Source organism: Symphalangus syndactylus, chromosome 9 (assembly GCF_028878055.3).
Source record: "Symphalangus syndactylus isolate Jambi chromosome 9, NHGRI_mSymSyn1-v2.1_pri, whole genome shotgun sequence".
Lineage (NCBI taxonomy): Eukaryota > Metazoa > Chordata > Mammalia > Primates > Hylobatidae > Symphalangus > Symphalangus syndactylus.
The window spans coordinates 90,820,428-90,845,958 of NC_072431.2; the positions used below are offsets into that span (position 1 = coordinate 90,820,428).

General features: G+C 39.6%; 1 protein-coding gene across 4 annotated transcripts in view; it reads right to left on the reverse strand.

Moving 5' to 3' along the window:
- Nucleotides 1-25,531, reverse strand: part of RALA (RAS like proto-oncogene A) — an 83,855-nt gene that overhangs the window by 50,781 nt on the left and 7,543 nt on the right. The window lies entirely within an intron of this gene.

The window sequence follows — 25,531 nt, forward strand, 5'->3', positions numbered from 1 at the left end:
CTGATCACAATAAAAAGTGAAATTAGTTTAACCCAGCTTACTTAAAATTCTTCAGAGACTCCACATTGCTCATAGGTGAAAATCTAAATTCCTTAATTCTGCCCCTGCTCATTTCTTTTTTTACTCCTCTCCCCTTAATCCTTATATGCCTTGATCCTGATGTATTCTGTAGTTTCTATTAATCATATAATTGTGGGAAATTTGGGTTAAATTATAATAAGCAAAGTGAAACAACGATACCAAGTAAGGTTAACAGACTCTGTAGGGACTGGCATGACATAACTCAAAGAAACAGAAGATATACTTGAAGTGAGTTTACAACAATTAATTATTTTCCAAATGCTATATTCAGATCTACATACTTTTTTAAGAGGAACAATAGACTGGAGTTACAGTATGAAAAAAATTAAGAAATAGGAAAAGAAAAACCTTGGTTATCAAAAGCTTATCTAGCCACTATGTTATTCTATATAAATTTTAGAATTATATTTGGAGCAGCTTTATTGAGGTCCAACATATGATAAACTGCACATATTTAAGTCTGTTCAACTGTAATCCCTCCCTTTCCTTTCCCTCCATCTCCCCTCCACCCACTGATCTGCTTTCTGTAAATATAGATTAGTTAGTACTTTCTTCAGTTTCACAAAAAAGGAATTATGCAATATGTACTCTTTTATCTGGCTTCTTACAGTAAGCATAATTTTGACATTTATCCCTGTTGCTTGTATCTATAGCTCATTTCCTTTTATTGCTGAGTAGTATTCCATGGTATGGATATCTTACAATTTGTTTATTCATTCACCTGTTGATGGACATTTGAGTGGTTTGTAGTTTTTAGCATCTGCTGACAAAGGTGCAAAAGGCAATTCAGTAAAGAAAGAATCACTTTTTTAATGATGCTAGAACAATTAGATGCAAAAATACAACTGCAAAAAAAGAATTTAGAGGCTGGGCGTGGTGGCTCATGACTATAATCCCAGCATTTTGGGAGGCCAAGGCAGGAGGATTGCTTGAGCTCAGGAGTTCAAGACCAGCCTGGGCAACATAGTGAGATACAGTCTCTACAAAAAATAAATTAGCTGGGTACAGTGGCACACGCCTGTAGCCCCAGCTGCTTGGGAGGCTGAGATGGGAGAATTGCTTGTGCCTGGGAAAGAGAGGCTGCAGTGAGGCATGATCACACCACTGCACTCCAGCCTTGGTGACAGAGCGAGATCCTCTCTCAAACAAACAAACAAAAATTTAGATTCACATATTACACCACATACAAAAAAATTAACTCAAAATGGATTGTTTCTAAATGTAAAACCTAAAGCCACAAAACTTCTAGAAGAAAGCATAGAGTTAGGCATGTGACCTTGGGTTAGGCATTCGATGATTTCCTAGATACGTCAAATGCAAAATCTATCAAATTGATAAACTGGACTACATCAAAATAAAAAACTTCCAGTCTTTGAAGGTTAAGAAAATGAAAGGATAAGTCACAGACTGGGAGATAATTTTTACAATTTAAAACTAAAATTACTGAGGAGAAGACAAAAAGAGGCAGATTTGGCTCACTAGCAAGATCTTTCCAATTACTTATTACTGTAAAAATTGGAATAAACTGTAAGTCCCATCAAAGAATTCAAACAGATAAAGAAAGAGGATTGGAGACTGAGCTGATTAAATTCAAATTCCTTCTTATTCTATAAATACATATTTTAGCTATTTCTAAGAAGACCAATTTAATGCATATTTGATAACATATTATTCAATGGTGAAAGAAGCAATTATGTTCTTGATTCATACAATTCAATAAAAATGTTTTCAATTAAAACATTTTTACCTGATAGGGTGATGTGACTGTGTACATAAAGGCAAAGAAAGTTGTTCAAATAGAACCCCCTGTGCAGTGTCCTCTGCCTTCCAATTGCTCTCCAGCCTTCAACGGGCTAATTGTTTCATTGTTCCCTAGTATTCTGGATATAACTTCTATCAGTGCTACTCACCAAATTAATTATTGGGAGTTGAGAGCTGTCTTTTTCAGTTCTGTAATCTCAGCATCTAGCACAGTATATGAAAATAACTAATACATATTCAGTACATATTCAGATGGAAAAAACCCCTAAACTCTAGAAAATGATTTTGGAGAACAGTTCATCAGTATTGGCAAAATTCTAAGACATCCACCCAGGAGGAATAGGAACTCTACTTAATGCTGTTTTATCCCCTGGAAGTACAATGTACTACAAACAAATTAAACGCTGGTCTTGGAAGCTATAAGCTACTACACGACTAATGTTCAAAAAGGTCCCAAAAAATAAAATGGAATTGTGACAGAGAATTCTGCTGAGCTGAGGTGACACTTCATATAATTATTCTAAATAAATAAATTCTAAATAAATTATTCTAAATAAATTATTACAACTAGGTAGGAGGATTATAGGAGCTCAGGAGTTTGAGACCAGCCTGGGCAACATAGCAAGGTCTCATCTCTACTAAAAATGTTTTAAAAATTGGCCAGGCATGGTGGCACACATCTGTGGTCTCAGTTCTGAGAAGGCTGAGGTAGGAGAATGGCTTAAGCCAGGTAGTCAAGGCTGCAGTGAGCCATGATTGTGCCACTGCACTTCAGCCTGGGTGACAGAGCAAGACCCTATCTCAAAAAATAATAATAATAGGCCGGGCGTGGTGGTTCACACCCGTAATCCCAGCACTTTGGGAGGCTGATGCAGGCAGATGATAAAGTCAGGAGTTGGAGATCAGCCTGACCAACATGGTGAAACCCCGTCTCTACTAAAAATACAAAAATTAGCCGGGCGTGGTGGCGCATGCCTGTAATCCCAGCTACTCAGGAGGCTGAGGCAGGAGAATCGCTTTAACCTGGGAGGTGGAGGTTGCAGTGAGCCGAGATCGCACCACTGCACTCCAGCCTGGGTGACAGAGTGAGACTCCGTCTCAAAAAAAAAAAAAAAAATAATAATAATAATAGTTTGAGACCAGCCTGGCTAACACAGCAAAACCCCATCTCTACTAAAAATACAAAAATTAGCCATGTATGGTGATGCATGCCTATAATCCCAGGTACTTGAGAAGCTGAGGTGGGAGAATTGCTTGCACCTGGGAGGCAGACGTTGCTGTGAGTCAAGATCACACCACTGCACTCCAGCCTGGGCAACAGAGCAAGACTCCATCTCAAATACTACTACTACTACTACTAATAATAATAATAATATAATTAATTAATTCAACTACATCAAGATTTGACTACAAAGAAATTCAAATCCTCTGATAGGCATTTACTAAAATCACTCTAGAAAGTAGCAAACCTCTGTAAAACTTTTCTTGCTTCTTACCTTATACAGGTATTATGAAGTTAAGGAGTCTGAGGAATATTAGAATTGCTTTATTCTTATATCCACTCCAACAGGTTTATGTTACTCCTATGATTACAGCAACTGAACAATTTTTGCAAATTAACTGAGGATTTGAATATCCTAGTCATCCCTGAGAACCCAATAAAACCAACGGACCTTCATCCTAGAAGCCCTACTATGGTCCTGTTTAAAAACTAATGCAAATATCATAAAACTTATACCTACAATTATTGCTTTTGGTGAATTTGTATGTGAATTATTAGCAAGAATTGATATGGGGGGGGAAATGGCAATTAGAGTTTGAATGTTTGTCCCAACTCATGTTGAAATTTAACTGCCACTGTCACAGTATTAAGATGTGGGACCTTGAAGAGCTGAGTAGACCATAAGAGGCCACCCTCATGGGTGGGATTGGTGCCCTTATAAAAGGACAGGTTCATCACTTTTCACCTTGTCCTTTCACCCTCTCTTGCTCTACTGCCATAGGAGGACACCACATTCCTCCTCCCTAGAGGATGCAGCCATAAGGGACCATCTTGGAACCAGAGACTGAATCTGCTGATACTTTGATCTTAAACCTCCCAGCCTCCAGAATATGAGAAGGAAATTTCTATTCTTTACTAATTACCCAGTATGTGGTACTTTGCTCTAGCAGCAGGAAATGGACTGAGACAATGGCTATCAGGGTCATGATTATGCATAGAAAATTAGTGATAAGAATATTTATTGTAACATTATTCATCATAGTAAAAAAGAATTCTGGATAGCCATGAACCATAAAACAGTCATTTAAAAATGACACTGAGTACTGAATGACACTGAAAAACGTTCAGAAAATAAAAGCTGCTTACAAAGAGTATTTATATATTAACTTTATTTTGAACAGATATGTATTACTACAAACATGAAAAAATTAGATAGCAAAATAAAATTTCACTAAGAGTAATCTGTACGAGGGAATATGAAAAATGTTTAACTTCCAGGGCTTTCTGCTTAACTGTATTCCAGTTTTCTACCACAAATGTTACTTTTGTAATCAGGAAAAAAAAAAGCTTAGTGAAAAAGGAAAAATATTTAAAATACTTGTGGTTAGGCTCCAATATAATCAAACTGTCACAAATAGTTGCTTCAGCAATTGTAGAAACACTGGTCACATGACACAGAGTTTTGCCAACACTCAAGTGGATCAGTGTGGTGAGGGGCCTCCAAGATGGCTTCCAACAATCCCCACACCTCCTAGTATTCACACCCTTATGTAGGCTTCTATGTTGTACCAGGGTTGGTCTGTGTGACAAATATACAGATGTTCCTTAACATACAATAGAGTTACATCCCAATAAAACCATTGTTAGGTTGAAAACATCGTTAAGTCGAAAATGCATTTAATACACCTAGCCTACCCTGAACATACTCAGAAGACTTATATTAGCTTATAGTTGGGCAAAATCAACTAACACAAAGCCTATTTTATAATAAAGTGTTTGTTGACTATCTCATATAATTTATTGAATACTGGGTTGAAAGTGAAAAAAACATAATGATGGTACACCACTGTAAAGTTGAAAAATCCTAAGTCGGGGACTGTCTGTGATACAGAAGTAAAGGCACGTCACTTCCAAAGATTAGGATATAAAAGGCTGAGGCTTCCGTCCTGGGCACTCTCTCTCATTACTTTCTACAGGGGAAGCCACATTATGACTAGTCCAAAGGAGAGGCTGATGTGGCAAGGAACTGAAGCCTCCTGCCAATAGCCATGAATGAGATCCGAAGTTGACTCTCTAGACCTAGCCAAGTCTCAGAAGTCTGCAGCCCTAGCTAACACTTTGATTGCAGCCTCATGGGAGATTCTAAGTCAGAACCGTCCAGCTAAGCTGCTTCCACATTGCTGACCCACAGGAACTGTGATAATAAATGTTTGTTGTTTTAAGCAGCTAAGATATTGGTAATTTATAACACAGCCCCAATAGATAACTATATAGCTAGCTTGAGACTGGGGCCCCTTCCAAGAACCCGCCTTAGGAAAAAGCACCGAGACTGCAAGTCATTTTGCTCTAAATTCAAAGTTTTGATTTTCTGTGTGGTTTGACCAAAACCAGAAAAGGGGTCTTAATACCTTCTTCAAAATGTTCAATTCCCTAGATTTGATATCTATTTCTTCCCCTCTCCCACTCATATTTCATCCTATCTTTTCTTCAGTTACTGTAAATCTAAGGGTTGGCAAACTCTTTCTAGTAAATATTTTAGGCTTCTCTGTAGCACTACTCAACTCTGCTGCCATACTTTGAAAGCAGCCACAGACAATACCTAAATAAATGCACAAGGTTATGTTCCAACCAAACTTTATTTTAAAAACAGGCAGCAGGCTGAATTTGGCTCCAGAGGTGGGGTTTGCCAACTCCTGCTATAAATGAAACTGATCAAGATCCTAGTAGGTGCGATGCTTCCACTCATGCTGATCTCATTCCCTCTAGCCAACTCAACAGAGACTGCTCCAGAAATTCTCCCCCTTTCATCCATGAATTTGTTCCTCTACTGGATTCAAATGTATTTTTTTCTATCTTAAAAATAAAACAAAAACTCTCAACCCTACTTCTATTTCTCAAACTCACTGTCTCCAATTCTGTTCCTTTTATTCTCTCCCAAGCCTACTCATATCAAGCATTTGCTAAGGTCACCTCCACACTGCTAAATCCAACAGTCAATTTTCAATCTTCGTTATACCTCCCTTATCAGTAGCAGCTGACCCAGATCATCACTCCCTCTTTCTTAAAACATTTTCTTTGTTTGGTTTCCAGGATACCACAATCACCTGGTTTTCCAAAGTCATTATGGCTTCTCTTTTTCCATCCATCTCTTTTTGGGCCTCTTTTTTCTATCTACATTCATTCCTTTCATGAGTTCACTTAGGCTGTTTGGGTTGCTGTAACAAAACATGTAAGCCTGGGTAATTTATAAAGAACAGAAATTTATTTCTCATAGTTCTGTGGCCCAGAAGTCCAAATTGAAGCAAGTTCAGTGTCTGGTGAGGACCATCATCTGCTCCAAGATGGCACCCTGTTGCTGCGTCCTCCAGAGGGGACGAATGCTGTGTCCTCACTAGGAAAAGGAGCAGAAGAGCAAAAAAGGGCCTAGCTAGTTCCTTTAGCCTTTTTATAAAGTTGCTGATCCCATTCATGAGGACTCTGCCCTCATGAACTAATCACCTCCTATTGGCACCATCTCTTAATATTGTTGAATTAAGGATTAAGTTTCAACATGAATTTTGGAGGCAACACAAACATTCAAACCATAATACTCAGTATAGCATCTATATGGGGATGACATTCAAATTTGTATCTCCAGATTTCATCTCTCCCCTGAACATCAGATTCACATGTAACTGCCTACTTAACACACAAAACTAGTTGTCTAATAGGCAACTTAACTGTCGAAATTCCAAACTGTCCAAAACTCCACACCTGGTTTAACCTACTGCAACCTGCTTCTCTCTTAGCTTTCCCTCTATCAGTAAATGGCAACCCCATTCTTTGGGTTGCTCACGCTGAAACTCCTGGAGTCATTCTTCTATTTTTATTGAGACGAGGTCTCGCTCTGTCGCACAGGCTGGAGTGCAATGGCGTGATCACAGCTCAGTACAGCCTTGATCTCCTGGGCTCAAGCGATCCTCCCACTTCAAGCCTCCTGAGTAGCTGGGATTACAGGCGCATACCACCAGGCCCAGCTAATTTTTGTATTTTTTGTAGATACTGGATTTTGACTTATTGCCTCTTCTGTCTCAAACTCTTGGGCTAAAGTGATCCGCTTGCCTCGACTTCCCAAAGTGCGGGGATTACAGGGGTGAGCCATTGCACCTGGCCCCTTGGAGTCATTCTTAACTCTTCTTTCACAGCCCACATCTGATTTGCTGGCAAATCTGTCACCTCTACTCTCAAAATATAGCCATTCCTAAGACTTCTCATATCACTGGGAATAAAAGCCTTATGAGGTCTAAGAGATCCTAAATTACTTTGCCATTCCTTCTACTGGAAGATTAGCACATGGCTCACTCCCTCACATCCTTTAGGATTCCTCTCTGCAGAACATAAGATCCATGAGGGCAGGAATTTTGCCCATTGTATTTACTGTTTTATCTCCACTACCTTAGATAGTGCCTGACACAAGAGGCCCTTAATATCTGCTGGACGAAAGAGTTAACTGTGAAAAAGAGACCAAAAAAAAAAAAAAAAAAAAAATTAAGTTGATGGAAAACTTACTGGCAAAACAAACTGTATATTTTAACTCCTTTTTCATTTTCACACTGTTTTTAAACATAAAGCTCTAGATTACACATGATAGCAGAAAGAGGACTAGAATATGAGTCAATGGGCCTAGGTTCTACCACCTAACAGCCTCTAAAGATTTTGGTTTTCTGCCACTACAAACCTCTGAGGACCATGGTTTTCAGATATGTAAAATGAGAGGATTGAACTCAGGCCACTGGGCCCCTGTAAAACCTACAAAATTCCAAAATTTTGTATATGACTTTAGAAGCTTACATGATGACAGCCTCTATAAAGGTGTGTTAATAGGGAAGTATAAATCTGACTTCCTGAGAAAAATGTTATACCATATAGAAGTGGCATACCAGCTGATGTGGTTGTTGAAACAAAATGAAACAAACACTTAAGGGCTTAAAATAGATCTAAGACTTTATGATAGATACTTGAAAAAGTTATCTCTGTTTTCAATAATAACATTGAAAAGCAGGAAGAAATTTTCATTCTTTCTTTAAACAACAAAAATTTATTTCTTACAGTTCTGGAATCTGGGAAGTCCAAGATCAAGGTGCCAGCTGATTCGGTGTCTGGTGAGGACCCATTTCCTCCTAGATGGCTGTATTCTCACTGTAACCTTACATGGTGGAAGGGGCAAGGGATATCTTTGGGGTCTTTTTCAATAAGGACACCAATTCCATTCATGAAGTCTCTTCCCTCATGAGCTAATTACCCCCTAAAGGTCCCAACTCCTAATACCATCACCTTGCGGTCTAGGATTTCAACATACGAATTTGGGGGGAACATAAACATTCAGTCCAGTGCAAACATGCCCAGGATCACACAACAATAAGCTGGAATTCAAATGCAGGACTATGAAACTCCAGACCTACATTGTTTCAAATGTTTCCAACAATACCTCAAGTTTTAGTTACAGGATACACAATACACCTAGGATAGACACAGAATCTTTTGATCAGAAACAATCACACAGTAAGCCTCATGAGCGCAGAAGCTATGTGGATTTCCACTAGAAAGAATCTGCAGCCAGGCGTGGTGGCTCACGCCTGTAATCCTAGCACTTTAGGAGATCAAGGAGGGCGCACCACTTGAGCGCAGGAGTTCGAGACCAGCCTGGGCAATATGGCAAAACTCTGTGTCTACAAAAAATACAAAAATTAGCTGGGCATGCTGGCACATGCCTGTAGTCCTAGCTACTTGGGAGGCTGAGGTGGGAGGATTGCTCGAGCCCGGGAGGTCGAGTCTGCAACGAGCCATGACTGTGCCACTGCACTCCAGCCTGGGTGACACAGTGAGACCTTGTCCCCAAAATAAATAAGAATCTGTTCATAAGCTAACAGGAATACTCAGTTATACTGATCTCACTAAACAATGGTTTAGTGCCAACACAATATTTATATACTATTAAAAACAAAATTTTACATTTTATAATAGCTTATCCAACCTCTCATTATTTTCTTACTTTTTCTAACTTATTATTTTATGGTTTATAATGGAAATCATATAACTGAACAGCAGTACATGGGTAAGGCCGAAAAGTTAAATATATACATGGGAGGCTCTAGAGTTCTGTACTGAGAGCATGCAGGACCAAAAAAACATTACTCCTCTGTAACAGCGGTACTCAAAGTGAAGTAGTTAATGACTAGAACAGAATAAATTTGAGAGTACAGACTTAGAAACTTTTATAGAGAAACTTAGAGCAATTTTATGTCTATTCAATGTTCAATCTTTTTTTGAGACAGGGTCTTGCTCTGTTACTCAGGCTGGAGTGCAGCACAGCAAGAACATGGCTCACTACAGCCTTGACCTCTGGGCTCAAGTGATCCTCCTGCCTCAGCCTCCTGAGCAGCTGGGACCACAGATGTGTGCTGCCACATCTGCCTCATTTTTAAAAATTTTTTGTATAAATGGGGGTCTCACTGTGTTGCCCCGACTGATCTCAAGCAATCCTCCCACCTTAGCCTCCCAAAGTGCTGAGATTACAGGTGTGAGCCATTGTGCCCAGTCTGTTCAATCTAATTTAAAAGTGGGCTTGTTTCTATTTTTATTTTTTGGGGGGAGTGTGGGGACAGGGTCTTGCTCTGTCATCCAGACTGGAGTGCAGTGGCATGATCATGGCTCATTGCGGCCTTGACCGCCCAGGCTCAAGTGATCCTCCCACCTCAGCCTCCCAAGTAGTTAGGACTATATGCATGAGCCAGCATAGTTTTATCTTTCAAACATTTCATTCTTCTAGTGATTCACTGTTGTTGTATTTTCCAAAGGTATCAGTTGGCCACTTATTAAAAATTTTTAAAATAGCCCTTCACCAGAGATAATTTTGAGAGCTCTGAAGTTGAGAATGGTCCAAGTCTGTCTAAAGGCAAATCTTGTAATGCTTCTTAAATTGTTTTGATGACTCCCCACTGACCTGAGATAAAGTGCTTTATGATCTGCCCACAACCTCCTGACCCCTCTAATCAGCCTCTTTTCCCTCCCCTCTTCACCCCTTAGGAATACACTCTTGCTCTAAATTCATGGCATGAATTTTATTTCCCAGTTTTGAACATTCAATGTCAAACTCAACCTGATGCATCTCCGTTATCAAATTCCTATTCGTCCTCCTGTGGTCACTTATAGAAAGCTTTCCTTGTTCCTTAAGCCTAGATTAAGTGCCAGTGCCTATTATTTGCCTAGTACAGTGCCTGGCACATAGTAGGTATTTATTCATTCAAGAAACATTTTATTAAACAAGATTTATGCTCATGTCACTATACAACACTGTCTCCTCTAAAAGGTTATATGCTTCCTTTACACTTTACTGACAATAAGTGGACTTTTATCAGCTTCCAATATTACAGGAAAAACAAACTATAATTTCTAAAGAAAAAACCCTCAATTACTATCATCATTCCCTTTCTCATTTCATTTATGAGGCCATAATTGTCAATGTGTCCCAGTTTAAGAATTAAGAAAACACACATTAGTAACAACATTCATCTCAAAATATTTTCATATTACTGCCTTAAAAACGAAACGTTCTTTCTGAACCCTTCTGCCCCCACCTCCCACACTGTCACACAGGATTTACAAAATAGGTTTATTGACTAATATAACAAAAATAAGCTACAAAACCTGCTGTCGTTTACCCTTGTCCCAAGAATTTTAATGTAAGTGACAATACTTTATACTGACATTAAATTGGAAAAAAAAATGAGTACTCAGTTCTGAACCTGGATGATGTTACAATTATAATCTCAATATTTTAAGCCAAAGGACACTTCACACTTTTAACGTCTAGGAAAGTCATCAAAAAGTCTGATTGCATCAAACCGGCTTAATCCATCAGTGTAAAGAAAGAGGAAAAAGTAATTTATAAGCAGAACTTGGGTTTCCTACAAATTTGCACAAATCTGTCATGTGATGAAATGTATACTGCACAACAAAACTGTTTAAAATGAAGTACCTAAAATTTCACTAAAGGCATAGAAAAGTTTACTACTTTTTAGTCTCAATGGTAGTGATCCTCTGACAAACATTACTTCCGGGTTTTAAATAATCAAGAAATAACAGCATAAATATTCTGGACTATATATTTACCTAATCTTTTTTGGTTGAAGAACAAATTGTCAATATTTGCATCAAAGATTTAAAGATCTAATGAAATTAGATAGTTTAAATCCACTAAGAATAAAGGGCAGTACTCTGTTTATGGCAAAATAGTAACCAAATGAACAGCTGGGGTTGAAGGAAAAAGAGATGAAGGATGAAACAAAGTATTTCAGTAGTAATGCAATCTTATTCTTTTATTTCCAAGTCTCTACAAGAAAGCAACTATTATTTAGATAATTTTAAAAGTACTCACATACATATTTATATGAAAAATTAAACTATGTTTCATTCAGGCTAATAATAACAGCATTCTCTAAATACTTAACAACTGATAGCAGGGAAGTGGACCAGGATGTGCTAAGACACAAAGGGAAGTCAAGCTGGGATAAACCTCAACACAGTCAAGATGGGAAAACCTTGATGATTCAACCAAGGTTATAAGAAATGATACATTCTAACTGCATGAATTATCTCCCAAAATAAGCAACAATGAGTGAATACCTACTGAGTATCTTATTACACTTAACTCTTAACACATACAAATTAAAAAAAAAAAAACCATAGCAATTTCCCAGCAAGACCATAATCAATAACAATCAATTTAGCCACCAGAAGTAGTACTGAGGTAGAATGGTATTTTAATTTCTGAGTTATATTCAGTAAAGATTTTGAGTTCAGAACTTCGTCTCTCTCACAAATTCCTCAATTTAACTGAATAATTTTTTAAAAGATTTCTGAGGACCTGGAGTCATTATGTGTATTAACCTGCTCTCAGAGGCTATTATGAATTCAGGGCAGTATTTCTTGAATTCAATAGCCCTGTAATGTGGAACTCCGAATTCTTCTATCAGCAATGCATAGTCTTTCTTTTCTTTTCTTTTCTTTCTCTCTTTCTCTATTTCTTTTGAGACGAAGTCTCAACTCTGTCACCCAGGCTGGAGTGCAGGTGGCGTGGATCTCGGCTCACTGCAACCTCCACCTTCCAGGTTCAAGCGATTCTCCTGCCTCAGCCTCCTGAGATGGCTGGGATTACAGGCGTGCGCCAAGACGCCTGGCTAATTTTTGAATTTTTAGTAGAGACAGACTTTTGATACGTAGGCCAGGCTGGTCTGGAACTCCTGACCTCAAGTGATCCGCCTGCATCTGCCTCCCAAAGTGCTGGGATTACAGGAGTGAGCCACCACACCTGGCTAATTTTTGTATTTTTAGTGGAGAGGGGATTTTGCCATGTCGGCCAGGCTAGTTTCAAACTCCTGACCTCAAGTGATCCGCCTGCCTCAGCCTCTCAAAGTGCTGGGATTAGAGGCATGAGCCACTGCACCTGGCCATTTTTCTGCCTCTTTCTTCCCCTGCATAGTTGTCCCCCGCTGATCACTACTGCCTACGTGCGTGCCTGCAGCAGCATCCTTTCACCCCTAAAAATTGTGTGGAAATAAACTATCAAGTTTACTACTAGGTATAAAGTAACAACAAGTAGGTTCTGGGTGATAACCTAATTATTCTCTTATGCATCAGATACATAACAGCCTTTAGTGCTAGGACTTTGGCATTTATATGGATGCTCAAAGGTGTTGTTTGTTTGTTTGAACTTTACTTCCTAATTCTTAATGGTATAGTCTTAAGTTTCCTCATCTTCTACCTCACAGCGTTTTACTGGATGATTAGATGTAAATAATGAATATAAAATTGCTTAGGTCAGGGCATGGGAACAGAAGGAAATCTACAGATTCTAATAACTTCCTCCTGCCTTATGTGTTTCATACCTAAGCTGTAAAACTTGAGCTCCAAGTAAGTGAATGTTACAGTGTTATTTTCAGAAGTTTGTGATCAGGATGGTTAGAAACTAACTAAAGAAATGAATGATGTGTGGCCTGAACAGGCAGACTGCTTGGGAAACCAGTGGGAAAGTTTTACGACAGCCAGCTTCAATTATTTGATTAAAGGTATATGTAAAATGAATACCCTCAATTCTGTCAACAGATGTGCTATTTAACAAGTGCTCAAAAATATGTCTAGTAAATGCTGCTCCCGATAGCAACCAAGGAACAAAGAGAAGTCACAACAGTCTTCAGTTCAAAGAGGACATATTTTTAAATATAAATATATTTTAAATATAAATATAAACATCCACAATATCACTACAGGGGTTTACGAATGGCTAATAGCTGGATAGTTTTGAGGGGATTTCTGTAAAGAGTGTGAAGGAAATCAGAATATATAACCCCAAAATATGCCTCTTTGATGTAAACATTACTTTTTAGCCGAAGACAACTGAGAGACAGCAAACCAAGGAAAATCTATCTCCATCTTCTCCCTTTTCTACCTAAAGGCAGGATATAGGATATAAATTCTCTGTTACTAGAGACAACTCGACTCATCAGCCCAGAGACAGCACCAGAGGAATCTGCAAACAAATCTTACTCCTTTACTTTCCCCCCATATCTTTACCTTTCCACAATTCCCACACCTAGAAGCCTAAAACCCTTTCCTTTGTCCTGTCATTTACCCACACATTTACTGTTCTTTGTTGAAGATGCTATACAAACCAGAGCTCTAAGCCACTGTGCTCGTTTTCACTGAGGTTTCTCCCACGTATTGTATGCTGCACATGTTAATAAACTTGCTTGTTTTTCTATTGTTAAATTGCCTTTTGTTACAGCGGTTGTCCCAACTGAGGAACTAAGATGGGTAGAGGTGATCTTTAGCCTCCCTCTTGGGTAGAAAAATATACAAGATGACCCCTTAAGGTCTGTTCCAACTCTGACAGATAATACATTTTATACAGATAATCTGAAGCCAGAATTTTTCAATTCTGCATTTAATTTTCATACTAAAATAAATCCCGAAAAGTACTACATGGAAGAAATGTAAGTTCCACAAAGCATCCAAAGATATCTGTTCAACTACATGAACAAATTCCAGTTATATCTATCTACTAAGGGTTTAGATAAGAAGCACTTCAAGTGATAAAAATGATTTCCTTTTTTGAGCAAGAAAATCACAAAAACTACATCAATAACACCATCATCATCACCATCACCATCCACATCATATAGCCAACATCATGAAAATGAACTGGGAATTATCCTTACTTTAAAAAAATTATCCTTACTTAAAACAAAAATCACTTCAAAGATGAATCATATAACATATGGACACTGACAGAGCTTGGGAATCCAAATATATAAACAGAGGGGAAGCAAACCAATTGTAAAAAATTGATTTCAGCAATCTGTAGGAATATAGGAACTCCAAGATGGTCATAACCCCACTCAGAGAGCTAAAGAAAACTACATAAAAGAACGTCCATGAGAAGTGGGGAGGTCAGTCACAACTATCAAGTTGTTATCATTGTTGATACAGGTCCCTTCCCTTCCCTGGGAGGTGGGAAGATGTATGTGGAATGTTTTAGCATAAACCAAGTATCATATATGTTTGTTTCAATATGAAAATGGTGCTATTAGTAAAGCCTGATTTAATGTTAAAATTAATCAGAAAATAAATGTGAGTTTTCAAAAATAGTCCAGGTATTAACCTTCTATTCATTACTTTTGGTTTAACCTCATAAAAATGGGCAAAAATGATATAACACCCGTAAAGAAGTAGACATACGATTTGTCTGCCCAGCACCCCTCCAGCACCCCTTCCTCTCCTTACGCCATCACAACAGGACTAAATTAGGATGTGCCACTTCCCTCAGAAGGAAGGCATGAGACCCAAGCTGGCCAAAGCACTCTACTTCTTGGGCTCTTCTGATAGGGCCAGTGAGGAAGACTGTCCTGCTGAACTGGGAAGAACTGAATCTGGAGATAAAGGTGACTATATTCCTGACCACATGAAGAGAATCTGCCAGTAAAATGGAGAAGGAAGTAGAAGAAGAGAGGAAAAAAATGGCAAAATTCTGTTTTGCTGAACTGGATTTCTGGCTCTTACAACTGAAAGAGTCCTAATACTCACAGTATGACTATTTGCTTCACATGGTCCAAAGAAGAGTTTCTCACTGCTTAATTGTTGAATGCAGATGAAGGTGGCTATTCTTTCTTTAATTGATTCTGCTTCAATACTATTAACAGATACATGGAAGAATTAAGACCAGAAGATTTAGCTTTTCTTCCAAGCCTCCAAGAAAGTCTCATGGGAAATTAGAAAACATTAAGAAAGGCTCATGGTCAACATCATTACAAAAAAACATAGCACTCTCTGAGAGAAAATATCTGCCATTCATATATATCTGACGTAAGATTTGTATCTGTAATAAACAAACTCTTACAACTCAGTAACAAGAAAATAAATACCCAATTTAAAAAGAAACAGGAAAAAGATTTGACTAAACATCTCACCAAAGAAGATATGTGAATGGCTAAGAAGCACATGAAAAGATGCTGAACACCATCAGTTATTAAGGAAATGCAAATGAAAACCACAGTAAGATACCATTTCACACTGGGTACAGTGGCTCATGCCTGTAATCCCAGCACTTTGGGAGGCCAAGGCGGGTGGATCCCTTGAGCTCAGGAGTTTGAGACAAGCCTTGGCAACACGGCAAAACCCCGTTTCTACAAAAATTAGCCAGGAGTGATGCCACGCACCTGTAGTCCCAGCTGTTGGGGAGGCTGAGGTGGCAGGATTGCTTGACCTGTGAGGCTGAGCTGCAGTGTGCCAAGATCTCACCACTGCACTCCAGCCTGAACAACAGAGCAAGGCCCTGTCTCAAAACAAAACAAAACAAAAACCAGATACCACTTCATACCCACTAGAATGGTTATAATATAGAAAAAACACTAACGTCAAAAAAGACTACAGCAGGTCCTCAAATGTTGTTTGGTTCATCATCATTCGGTTTTAATGAAATAAGGGAAAAAACCCACATTCCAAAGATGTGCATAAGAGGTTCACAGGCATGTCTAAATTGTCCATATCTGAGTGAGTGTGGGTGTGTGCATGAGGGCATCCTGCAACAGGACGGTGTCCTGTTCAAGGCTGGTTCCAGCTTGGTTCCCTGAGTTGCTGGAATAGGCTCTCACCATCCAAGAGCCTGAACTGGAAAAAGCAGGTTGGAAAATCAATGGATGAATACAAATTATCAGAAAATAAAAATCTATAAAGTCTATGATCATCGGACAAATGCATGAAAACACAGGATATGATATAAAAGTGCTCAGAAAGCCTGCCATATTTGTGATTATTTCTCTCCCTCTCTATTTTTTAAAGAACAGCATCTCACTATGTTGCCATGGTTAAGAGTGCAATGGCTATGCAGTCTTAACTATAATGCACTAAAGCCTCAAACTCTTGGGCTCAAGAGATCCTCCTATCTCAGCCTCTCGTGGAGCTGGGACTACATGTGCACATCACCGCCATTTCCTTTTTAACTGTGTGGTGGCAGAAAGTGCTCCTTACAATTTTCACTTTGTAAAGATTTCTTCTTTGATTTGACCAACCAATGCAACTGTTGTCACTCACTGATTCACCAAAAATTGGGTAAGTAATAATCTTACTTGTTTGTATCAATCTTTCTGAAAGGTATATAAAGCTCACAATTCTTTCAATATTTAGAAGTGTTTTGGGTCTTGATTTAGAAGTTTGTGATGTTTTTGTGACCAGAAATATGCTGCAGAAACTTAACTCTTGTTTATATCTATTAACCTATGGTAAAATTGTTTTTGGTATACACCATTTCACTTAAAGTCACATTTTCCAAGAACCTACCTATGACATTAAGTGAGGACTTACTACTGTGTAACAACTGTTCATAAACATGCAGAGAAATAGAAGCCCTCAAACACTGCTGGTGAGGATGCAAAGTAATGTGCAGCCACTCTGGAAAACAGTGTGGCAATTTCTTAAGAGGCTAAACATAAATGTACCACACAACCCAATAATTACACTCCCAAGTATATATACATGAGAAATGAAAACTATGTCCACACAAAGATTTGTACATGAATGTTCACAGCAGGATTATTCACAACAACCAAAAAGTGGAAAAACTCCAAATGTCCACCAACTGATAAATAGATAAACAAGATGGCCTGGGCACAGTGGCTCATGCCTATTATCCCAGCATTCTGGGAGGCCAAAGGGGAGGACTGCTTGAGCCCAGGAGTTTCAGACCATCCTGGACAACACAGGGAGAACCCTATATCTACAAAAAAATTTAAAAAATTAGCCAGGCCTGGTGGCATGTGCCTGCAGTCCCAGCTACTTGGGAGGCTGAGGTGGGAGGAATGCTTGAGCCCAGGAGGTCAAGACTGTAGGGAGACATGATGATAAACAAAATGTGGTATATCCATATCCATAGAATAGAATACTACTAAGCAACAAAAAAGAACTACTGACACATGCCTTTACATGAATGAACCAGAAAGACACTATGCTAAGTAAAAGAAGCCAGACACAAAAACCACATATTGTATGATTTCATTTCTACGTACCATCCAGAAAGGGCAAATCTATGAAGATCCCTATTATAACCTTAGAAAAATCACTGACTTGACACTAAATATTGTTCTAAATCTATGAACAAGTGGCACACTCCTGTAATCCCAGCTATTCAGGAGGCTTAAGCAGCAGGATCACTTGAGGCCAGGAGTTGGAGGTTAGAGTGAGCTGTGATCACATCATTGCACTCCAGCCTAGGTGACAGAGCATTCAGCCTAAGTGACAGAATAAGACCCTGTCTTTTAAAATAAAATTTTAAAAAAAGACAGAGAGAGACATTAGGAGACAACTGGGAAACCTGAATCTGGGTTAGATATTAGAGGATGTTATGGAATTATTACTAATTTTCTTAGGTGTTACAATAGTATTACAACAGCATTATGCAGGAGAATGCCTTTATTCTCAGAAAATGCAAGCTGAAGTACACAAAGGTGAAGTTTCTCCAACTTACTTTCAAACAGCTCAAAAATCAATCAATAAATAAAAGCATCTATACTCAGAAAAAGCAAATGTGGCCAAAATGATAATTGGTGATTGGTGAATATAGGTGTAGGGTATGTAGGCATTCAATACACTATGTTACTCTTTTCTATAGGTTTGAAATGTTTCAAAACAAAAAGCTGAGAGGAAATAGCACTCTCATTTTAAACCTAACCAAATGGAATCACCAAAACAGTTATCTGTGCATTTAGAAAGAAGCACATAGTTGGTGTATAAATACTGTCATCTTTTTGGTCTACCTGTGTTAACATACTGAAACTAACAGAGGGAACAAAGGAAACTAAAAGTATAAAATAATTATTCAGAGACTGAACCAGTTAAAGCTTTACAAAAAATGCTATTGTAAGGAATACTTTTTGAAGTATTACTTAAGTCAAAGCAACATAATGAATTGGTGCTAAAATCTTTAAGTTATAGGTGTGTTCAAAAGAATTGTTGAATGAAGGTCAATAAATGTAGAAGAACAGCCATCCTCTCTGTATCTCTTGACTGATAATAAAGATCAAATAAGGATAATGTATACAAAAGTGCAGGTTCCATTAAAAAAAATTAGTCACACTTTGTACCTTCCTGTTAATAGGGACAGAAATATAGGATTAAACCTAGCATCATTTTGGGTTACTTTGGCTATAACTGGGACTCCTCAATTATGTAGTCAATGCTGCACTAACAATTCACTTAGACAATGTCAGTATTCACTATGAATAATCCCCCTTCATTACTCTTAAACATTCTATTTGCTATACCACAAATTTTAACAGTGTCGGCCGGGCGCGGTGGCTCACGCTTGTAATCCCAGCACTTTGGGAGGCCGAGGCAGGCGGATCACGAGGTCAGGAGATCGAGACCATGGTGAAACCCCGTCTCTACTAAAAATACAAAAAATTAGCCGGGCATGGTGGCAGGCGCCTGTAGTCCCAGCTACTCGGAGAGGCTGAGGCAGGATAATGGTGTGAACCCAGGAGGCGGAGCTTGCAGTGAGCCGAGATTGCGCCACTGCACTCCAGCCTGGGTGACAAAGCGAGAGTCCGTCTCAAATAAAAAAAAAAAAAAAAAAAAAAAATTTTAACAGTGTGCTTTTAACAATTTAATGTTTTTAATAGCTTGAAACTCATCTGATATGGTTTGACTTGTGTCCCCACCCAAATCTCATGTCAATTTGTAATCCCCGCGTCAGGGGAGGGACCTGGTAGGAGGCGACTAGATCATGGGGGTGGTTCCCCCATGCTGTTCTAGTGATAGTGAGTTCTCATGAGATCTGATGGTTTAAAAGTGTAGCACTTTCTTGCCCCCGTCTCTCTCTTCTGTTCCACCATAATGAGAATGTGCTTGCTTCCCCTTTGCTTTCCGCCATGATTGTAAGTTTCCTGAGGCCTCCCAGTCATGATTCCTGTTAAGTTTGCAGAACTCTGAGTCAATTAAACCTCTTCTCTTCATAAATTACCCAGTCTCAGGTAGTTCTTTATAGCAGGGAGACAACAAACTAGTATAACATCAAACACACAAATGTAAAACAGAAATTTTGTTGATGAATCAAAAAGAAAGTCCACCTGGAAGTTCAAACAAAAAGGCACGTTTATAGTTTTTACAACAAAGAAAGTGTTCTTGGGACTGGACCTCAAACTTAGAGATCTAAGAAGAAAAGGCATACACGATATGCTAAAGTACAGATAACTTAATAAACATAGGGGAGCTAAAAGTATCCTAGCAGATGAAGGAAGACAGAAATTATATTCACTAGAATGGCTATAATAAAAAAGATAAGACAATAATAACTGTTAGTGAAGTTGCGGAAAAACTGGGAACTCTCATACACTGCCAGTGGGGATGTAAAATGGTGCAGCTGCTTTAGAAAAGTTTGGCTGGTCTTCAAAATGTTAAACATGGAGTTATTATATGACCCAGCAATTCCACTCCTAGGTATATACACCCAAGAGAAATGAAAACATACACCTATGCAAAAACACATACATCAGTGTTCATGTCAGCATTATTCAATATAAGTCCCAAAGTAGAAACACCCACATGTCCATCAACTGATGAATGCATAAATTATGGCATACCCACACAATGGAACATTATTCAGCCATAAAAACAAATGAAGTATTGCCACATGCTACAACACGGATGATCTTGAAAACATTATGTTAGGTGAAAGTAGCCAGACACAAAAGACCACCTATTGTATGATTCCATTTATAGAATCCAAAAATTATCTGGAATAGGCAAGTCTGCAGAGCAGGCTCCCCAACTCCTGAGCCACAAACTGGTACCAGTCTGTGGCCTGTTAGGAACTGGGCCGCACAGCAGGAGGTGAGCGGAGGGTGAGCAAGCATTACTGCCTGAGCTCCACCTCCTGTCAGATCAGTGGTGGCATTAGATTCTCATAGGAGTACAAACCTTATTGTGAACTGCGCACCTGAGTAATCTAGGTTGTGTGCTCCTTATGAGAATCTAACTAATGCCTGATGATCTGAAGTGGAACAGTTTTATCCCAACGCCATCCTCCTCCCCATCTCCCCTGGTCCGTGGAAAAACTGCCTTCCACAAAACCAGTCCCTGGTGCCAATAAGGTTGGGGACCACTGCTGTAGAGACAGAAAATAGATTAGTAGTTGCCAGGGGCTGAGGGGCAGAAGAAATCAGGACTGATGACTAATGAGTATGGCTTTCTTTTTGAAGGTAATGAAAATGTTCTGGAATTAGATATTGGTGATAATTGCACAACTCTGACTATATTAAAAACCACTAAATTGTACTTTTTTCTTTTTCGACACAGGTCTGGCTCTGTTGGCCAGGCTGGAGTGTAGCGGCACGATCTCTGTTCACTGCAACCTCCACCTCCTGGGCTCAAGCGATCCTCCCACCTCAGCTTCCTGAGTAGCTAGGACTACAGATAGGCATGCACCACCATGCTCGGCTAATTTTTCTGTATTTTTTGTAGAGATACTTGGCTAATTTTTTTCTATTTCTTGTAGAGATGGGGTTTTGCCATGTTGAACTCCTGGACTCAAGCAATCTGCCTGCCTTGGCCACCCAAAGTGCTGGAATTACAGGCGTGAGCCACCACACCTGGCAAAATTGTACATTTAAAAGGGCAAATTTTATGGTATGTGAATTATATCTCAATACATCTGTTATTATAAAGAAGATTCAAGTCCTCACTACAGAAAAATAATAAGCAAAGGAAATAAAGACAATTCACAGGCTAAGAAATATAAATGATCAATGAACGTGCAAAAAAGACAAGCAGTTGTAATCAGATAAATAGAAACTTTAACGAAACAAAGAAATGGATTTTATGAGCTGGATCAAAACAAAACATAAAATTAAATAAGCATAGCAACAAATAGCAACAAAATGATCAAGTTTTATTTTATTCTTAGGGACTAAGAAAGCTACTGAAAATCACAAGCAGCAAATAAGAATGAAGTAGCAGGCACAGAGAATTGTCTTAGCTGTATTATGTAGACATAAGAAATAGGAAGAACTTGGAGATTAATAGGGTAGTGGGAAGGTTACCAATTATTCAAACATTAAATGACTAGGGCTGGTGTCCCAGAAACCTAAGACTTCAGCGGATGGACTAAATATTTTAGGCAGAAAGATGATGAAAGACAGATTTCCCTCAGACTAAAAATGGTGGGGGCAGGCAGAGGAAATAAGACAACAACAAAAAAGAACAGAAAAGATCACCCTCCTGCTGAAGCGTGCCATCAGGGTAGCTGCATGTACCACAGGACAAGATCTGAGGATCTTCAAGGCAGGAAACCCCCAAGTCTGCTCCACCCAAGTCTGAATTTCGTACCAGTGAGGCAGCAAGACCCAGAGAAAAAAAGGTGACATGGGTCACAGGAAAAGTGAAAACAGACAGCTGGAATGGACCAAGGAATGGACCAAGGTGAGTGAGGGCTCCTCAACCTAGGGACAAGAAGAGATCATTAAATACTCCACCTACCAGCACTCCTGGGACAGCAAAGATGGACAACAGGCCATGGACTGAGAGTTGTAAGGAGTTCTAGGAAGGAACTCACTAGCATATGGGGCAATAAATTAATAAATATCCTACCGCCCAGCCCTCCTGGGAGAGAAAACAATAGAATGACAGAGAAAGGCAACAGGATGTGGTCTGAGAGTTCACACAGGGACCTGGTAATCTTGAAATCATAAGAATCTACAGAAAATATGCTACTTGAACTTTATGGATAAATTAGATGGCAGTGAAATAAAAACACTCTCCAGAACTTGGGAGACCAAGCAGTGGTGTGCAATGACCATCACTGCCATGTGGATGGAACATGTGCAGGATGCTGGGCCAACACCTGATTTCACACCAACAAATCATTCCTGCCAGATGAGTGGATTTGCATAAATAAAACCTGGAGAAAGAACTGCCTCAAAGCCAGATGTCCCAGGCCTTACACACTTGTCAAGAACCACCCACAGCTATGTACTCTAGGATTACCCCCCAAAGGATAAACTCATCTAATTACAAACCTACTGATAGGGTTTGGCTGTGTCCCCACCAAAATCTCATCTTGAATTGTAATCGCCATAACTCCACTTGTTGAGGGAGGGACCAGGTGGGAGGTAACTGGATCATGGAAGCAGTTTCCTCCGTGCTGTTCTCATGACAGTGAGTGAGTTCTCACGAGATCTGATGGTTTCATAAGGCAGTTTTTCCTGCTCTTACGTGCACATGCTCGCTCTTGCTCACTCTCATGCATTCTCATTCTCTCTCTCCCCTTCTCTCTCTTTTCTGCTGACATGTAAGACATGCTTGCTTCATCTTCTGCCATGATTTTAAGTTTCCTGAGGCCTCCCCAGCCATGTGGAACTGTGAGTTAATTAAACCTCTTTTCTTTATAAATTATCCATTCTCGGATATGTCTTTATAGCAGTGCGAGAACAGACTAATATTTACCTTGCTATATGCTCTAGAAATCCAAGAAGTCAAAGCAGGAACATATCAATACAAAACAAGCCTTGCTCATCTGCAAAGTGCAAAGCATGCACACCACTTAAGACTATGAAGCCTAGAAGGGAATCCCTAGATTTTCATAGACCTATGACAGCTTTAGCCTAGAAGGGAAAAGGAGGTCACCCTGTGGCATCTATAACTAGCTGGGTAAAAAATAAAATGAAATCCAGAAAACTGTGTAGAGAAGCAAGAAAACTCAGGGCTGGTTGTATAAACTGAGAAACCACGGAGCAGTTATCATGGTAAGCACCATATTTTGCTACCATGCACTAGGAAAGTTGACCTTTCCTGCTTCTTACCACATCCATCTCCTTAAGTATCTTTTGTTAAAATTTAATTTTTTAAAAATTGAGATGGGGTCTCACTCTGTCACCCAGGCTGGAGTGCAGTGCCATGATCTCAGCTCATTGAAGCCTCCCCTCCTGGGCTCAAGTGACCCTCCCACCTCAGCCTCCCTAGTAGCTGGGACCACAAGTGCACACCACCATACTCAGCTAATTTTTGTACTTTACAATTGTAGAGACAGGGTTTCACCATGTTACTCAACCTGGTCTCAAACTCATGAGCTTAAGCTACCTGCTAGCCTCAGCCTCCCAAAGTACTGGGATTACAGGCCTTAGCCACCACGCCCAGCCAATCTCCATAAGCATCTCTTAAAGACACACAAAAGGCCGGGCGCGGTGGCTCACGCTTGTAATCCCAGCACTTTGGGAGGCCGAGGCGGGCGGATCACGAGGTCAGGAGATCGAGACCACGGTGAAACCCCGTCTCTACTAAAAATACAAAAAAATTAGCCGGGCGTGGTGGCGGGCACCTGTAGTCCCAGCTACTCGGAGAGACTGAGGCAGGAGAATGGCGTGAACCCGGGAGGCGGAGCTTGCAGTGAGCCGAGAGCGCGCCACTGCACTCCAGCCTGGGCGACAGAGCCAGACTCCGTCTCAAAAAAAAAAAAAAAAAAAAAAAAAAAAAAAAAAGACACAGCAAAGGACTGTGTGCAACCCTTGCAAGGTATACACACAGCCAAACTATTATCTAGGTTGAAATGCACACATTTGTATATCCATGGTGAAGATAATACAATGAAGCAATCAGTACCTCTATTAAAGACACTGTTACACTGCTATTTAATATGTTCTGGAGATATCAGTCAATGCAATTAGATAAGATAAACAGTTAAAGGCATAAACACTGGAAAAGAAGGAAAAAAAACTACAGATGACATGACAGTATATCTGGAAAGTCTGAGAGAAGCAATGATGAAAGTAATTGACATGATTTGGATGTGTGTCTCTTCCAAGTTTCATGGTGAAATGTGACTTCCAATGTTGGAGGTGGGCCTAGTTGGGGGATATTTCGGTCATAGGGCAGATTCCTCACGAATGGCTTGGTGCTGTCCTCACAGTAATGAGCAAGTTCTTACTCTATTAGTTCACATGAGAGCTGGTTGTTTAAAAGAGCCCAGAACCTCCTCCTCTCTCTCAGTCTTCTTTTGCCATGTGTCACACCTGCTCACCCGTCGCTTCTTCCATGAGTAAAAACTTCCTGAGGCCTCAACTCGCCAAGCAGATGTTGGTGTCATGCCAGTACAGCCTGCAGAACCGTGAGCCAAACAAATCTCTTTCCTTTAAGAATTACCCAGTCATAGGTATTCTTTCGTAGCAATGCAAAAGAGGCTAACATAGTCAACTTAGTAACAATTCGGCAAGATGGCAGGAAAATATGCAGAAATCAACAATATTCGTATACATGGACAATAACCAGTTAAAATACATAAATGATAAGAAAACTATAATAGCAACAAAAAAGATAAAATAGCTTAGGAATAAGAAATGTTGAAAACTTGTATGAAGAAAACTATAAACTATTCCTCAAAGACACAAAAGTAATATGTAAAAACTAAAAAGACATTGTCTGTTTTAGGTTAAGATGTCTCAATACCATCAAGATGTCAATTCTCTAGTGGGGCATGGTGGCACACACCTGTACTATCATCTACTTGGGTGGCTGAGGCAGGAGGATCCCTTGAGCCCAGGAGTACAAGGCTGCAGTGAGCTATGATGGCACCACTGCACTCCAGCCTGGGCAACAGAGGGAGACCCTTTCCCCAAAAAAAAGATGTCAGTTCTTCATAAGTTAGCATAAGTTTAATGTGATCCTAATAAAAACAGCAATGAGGCCAGGCACCATGGCTCACGCCTGTAATCCCAGCACTTTGGAAGGCCGAGGCAGGTGGATCACTTGAGGCCAGGAGTTTGAGAACAGCCTGGCCAATATGGCAAAACCCTGTCTCTACTAAAAATAAGAAAATAAGCTGGGCATGGTGGCACACGCCTGCGGTCCCAGCTACATGGGAGGCTGAGGCAGGAGAATCGCTTGAACCTG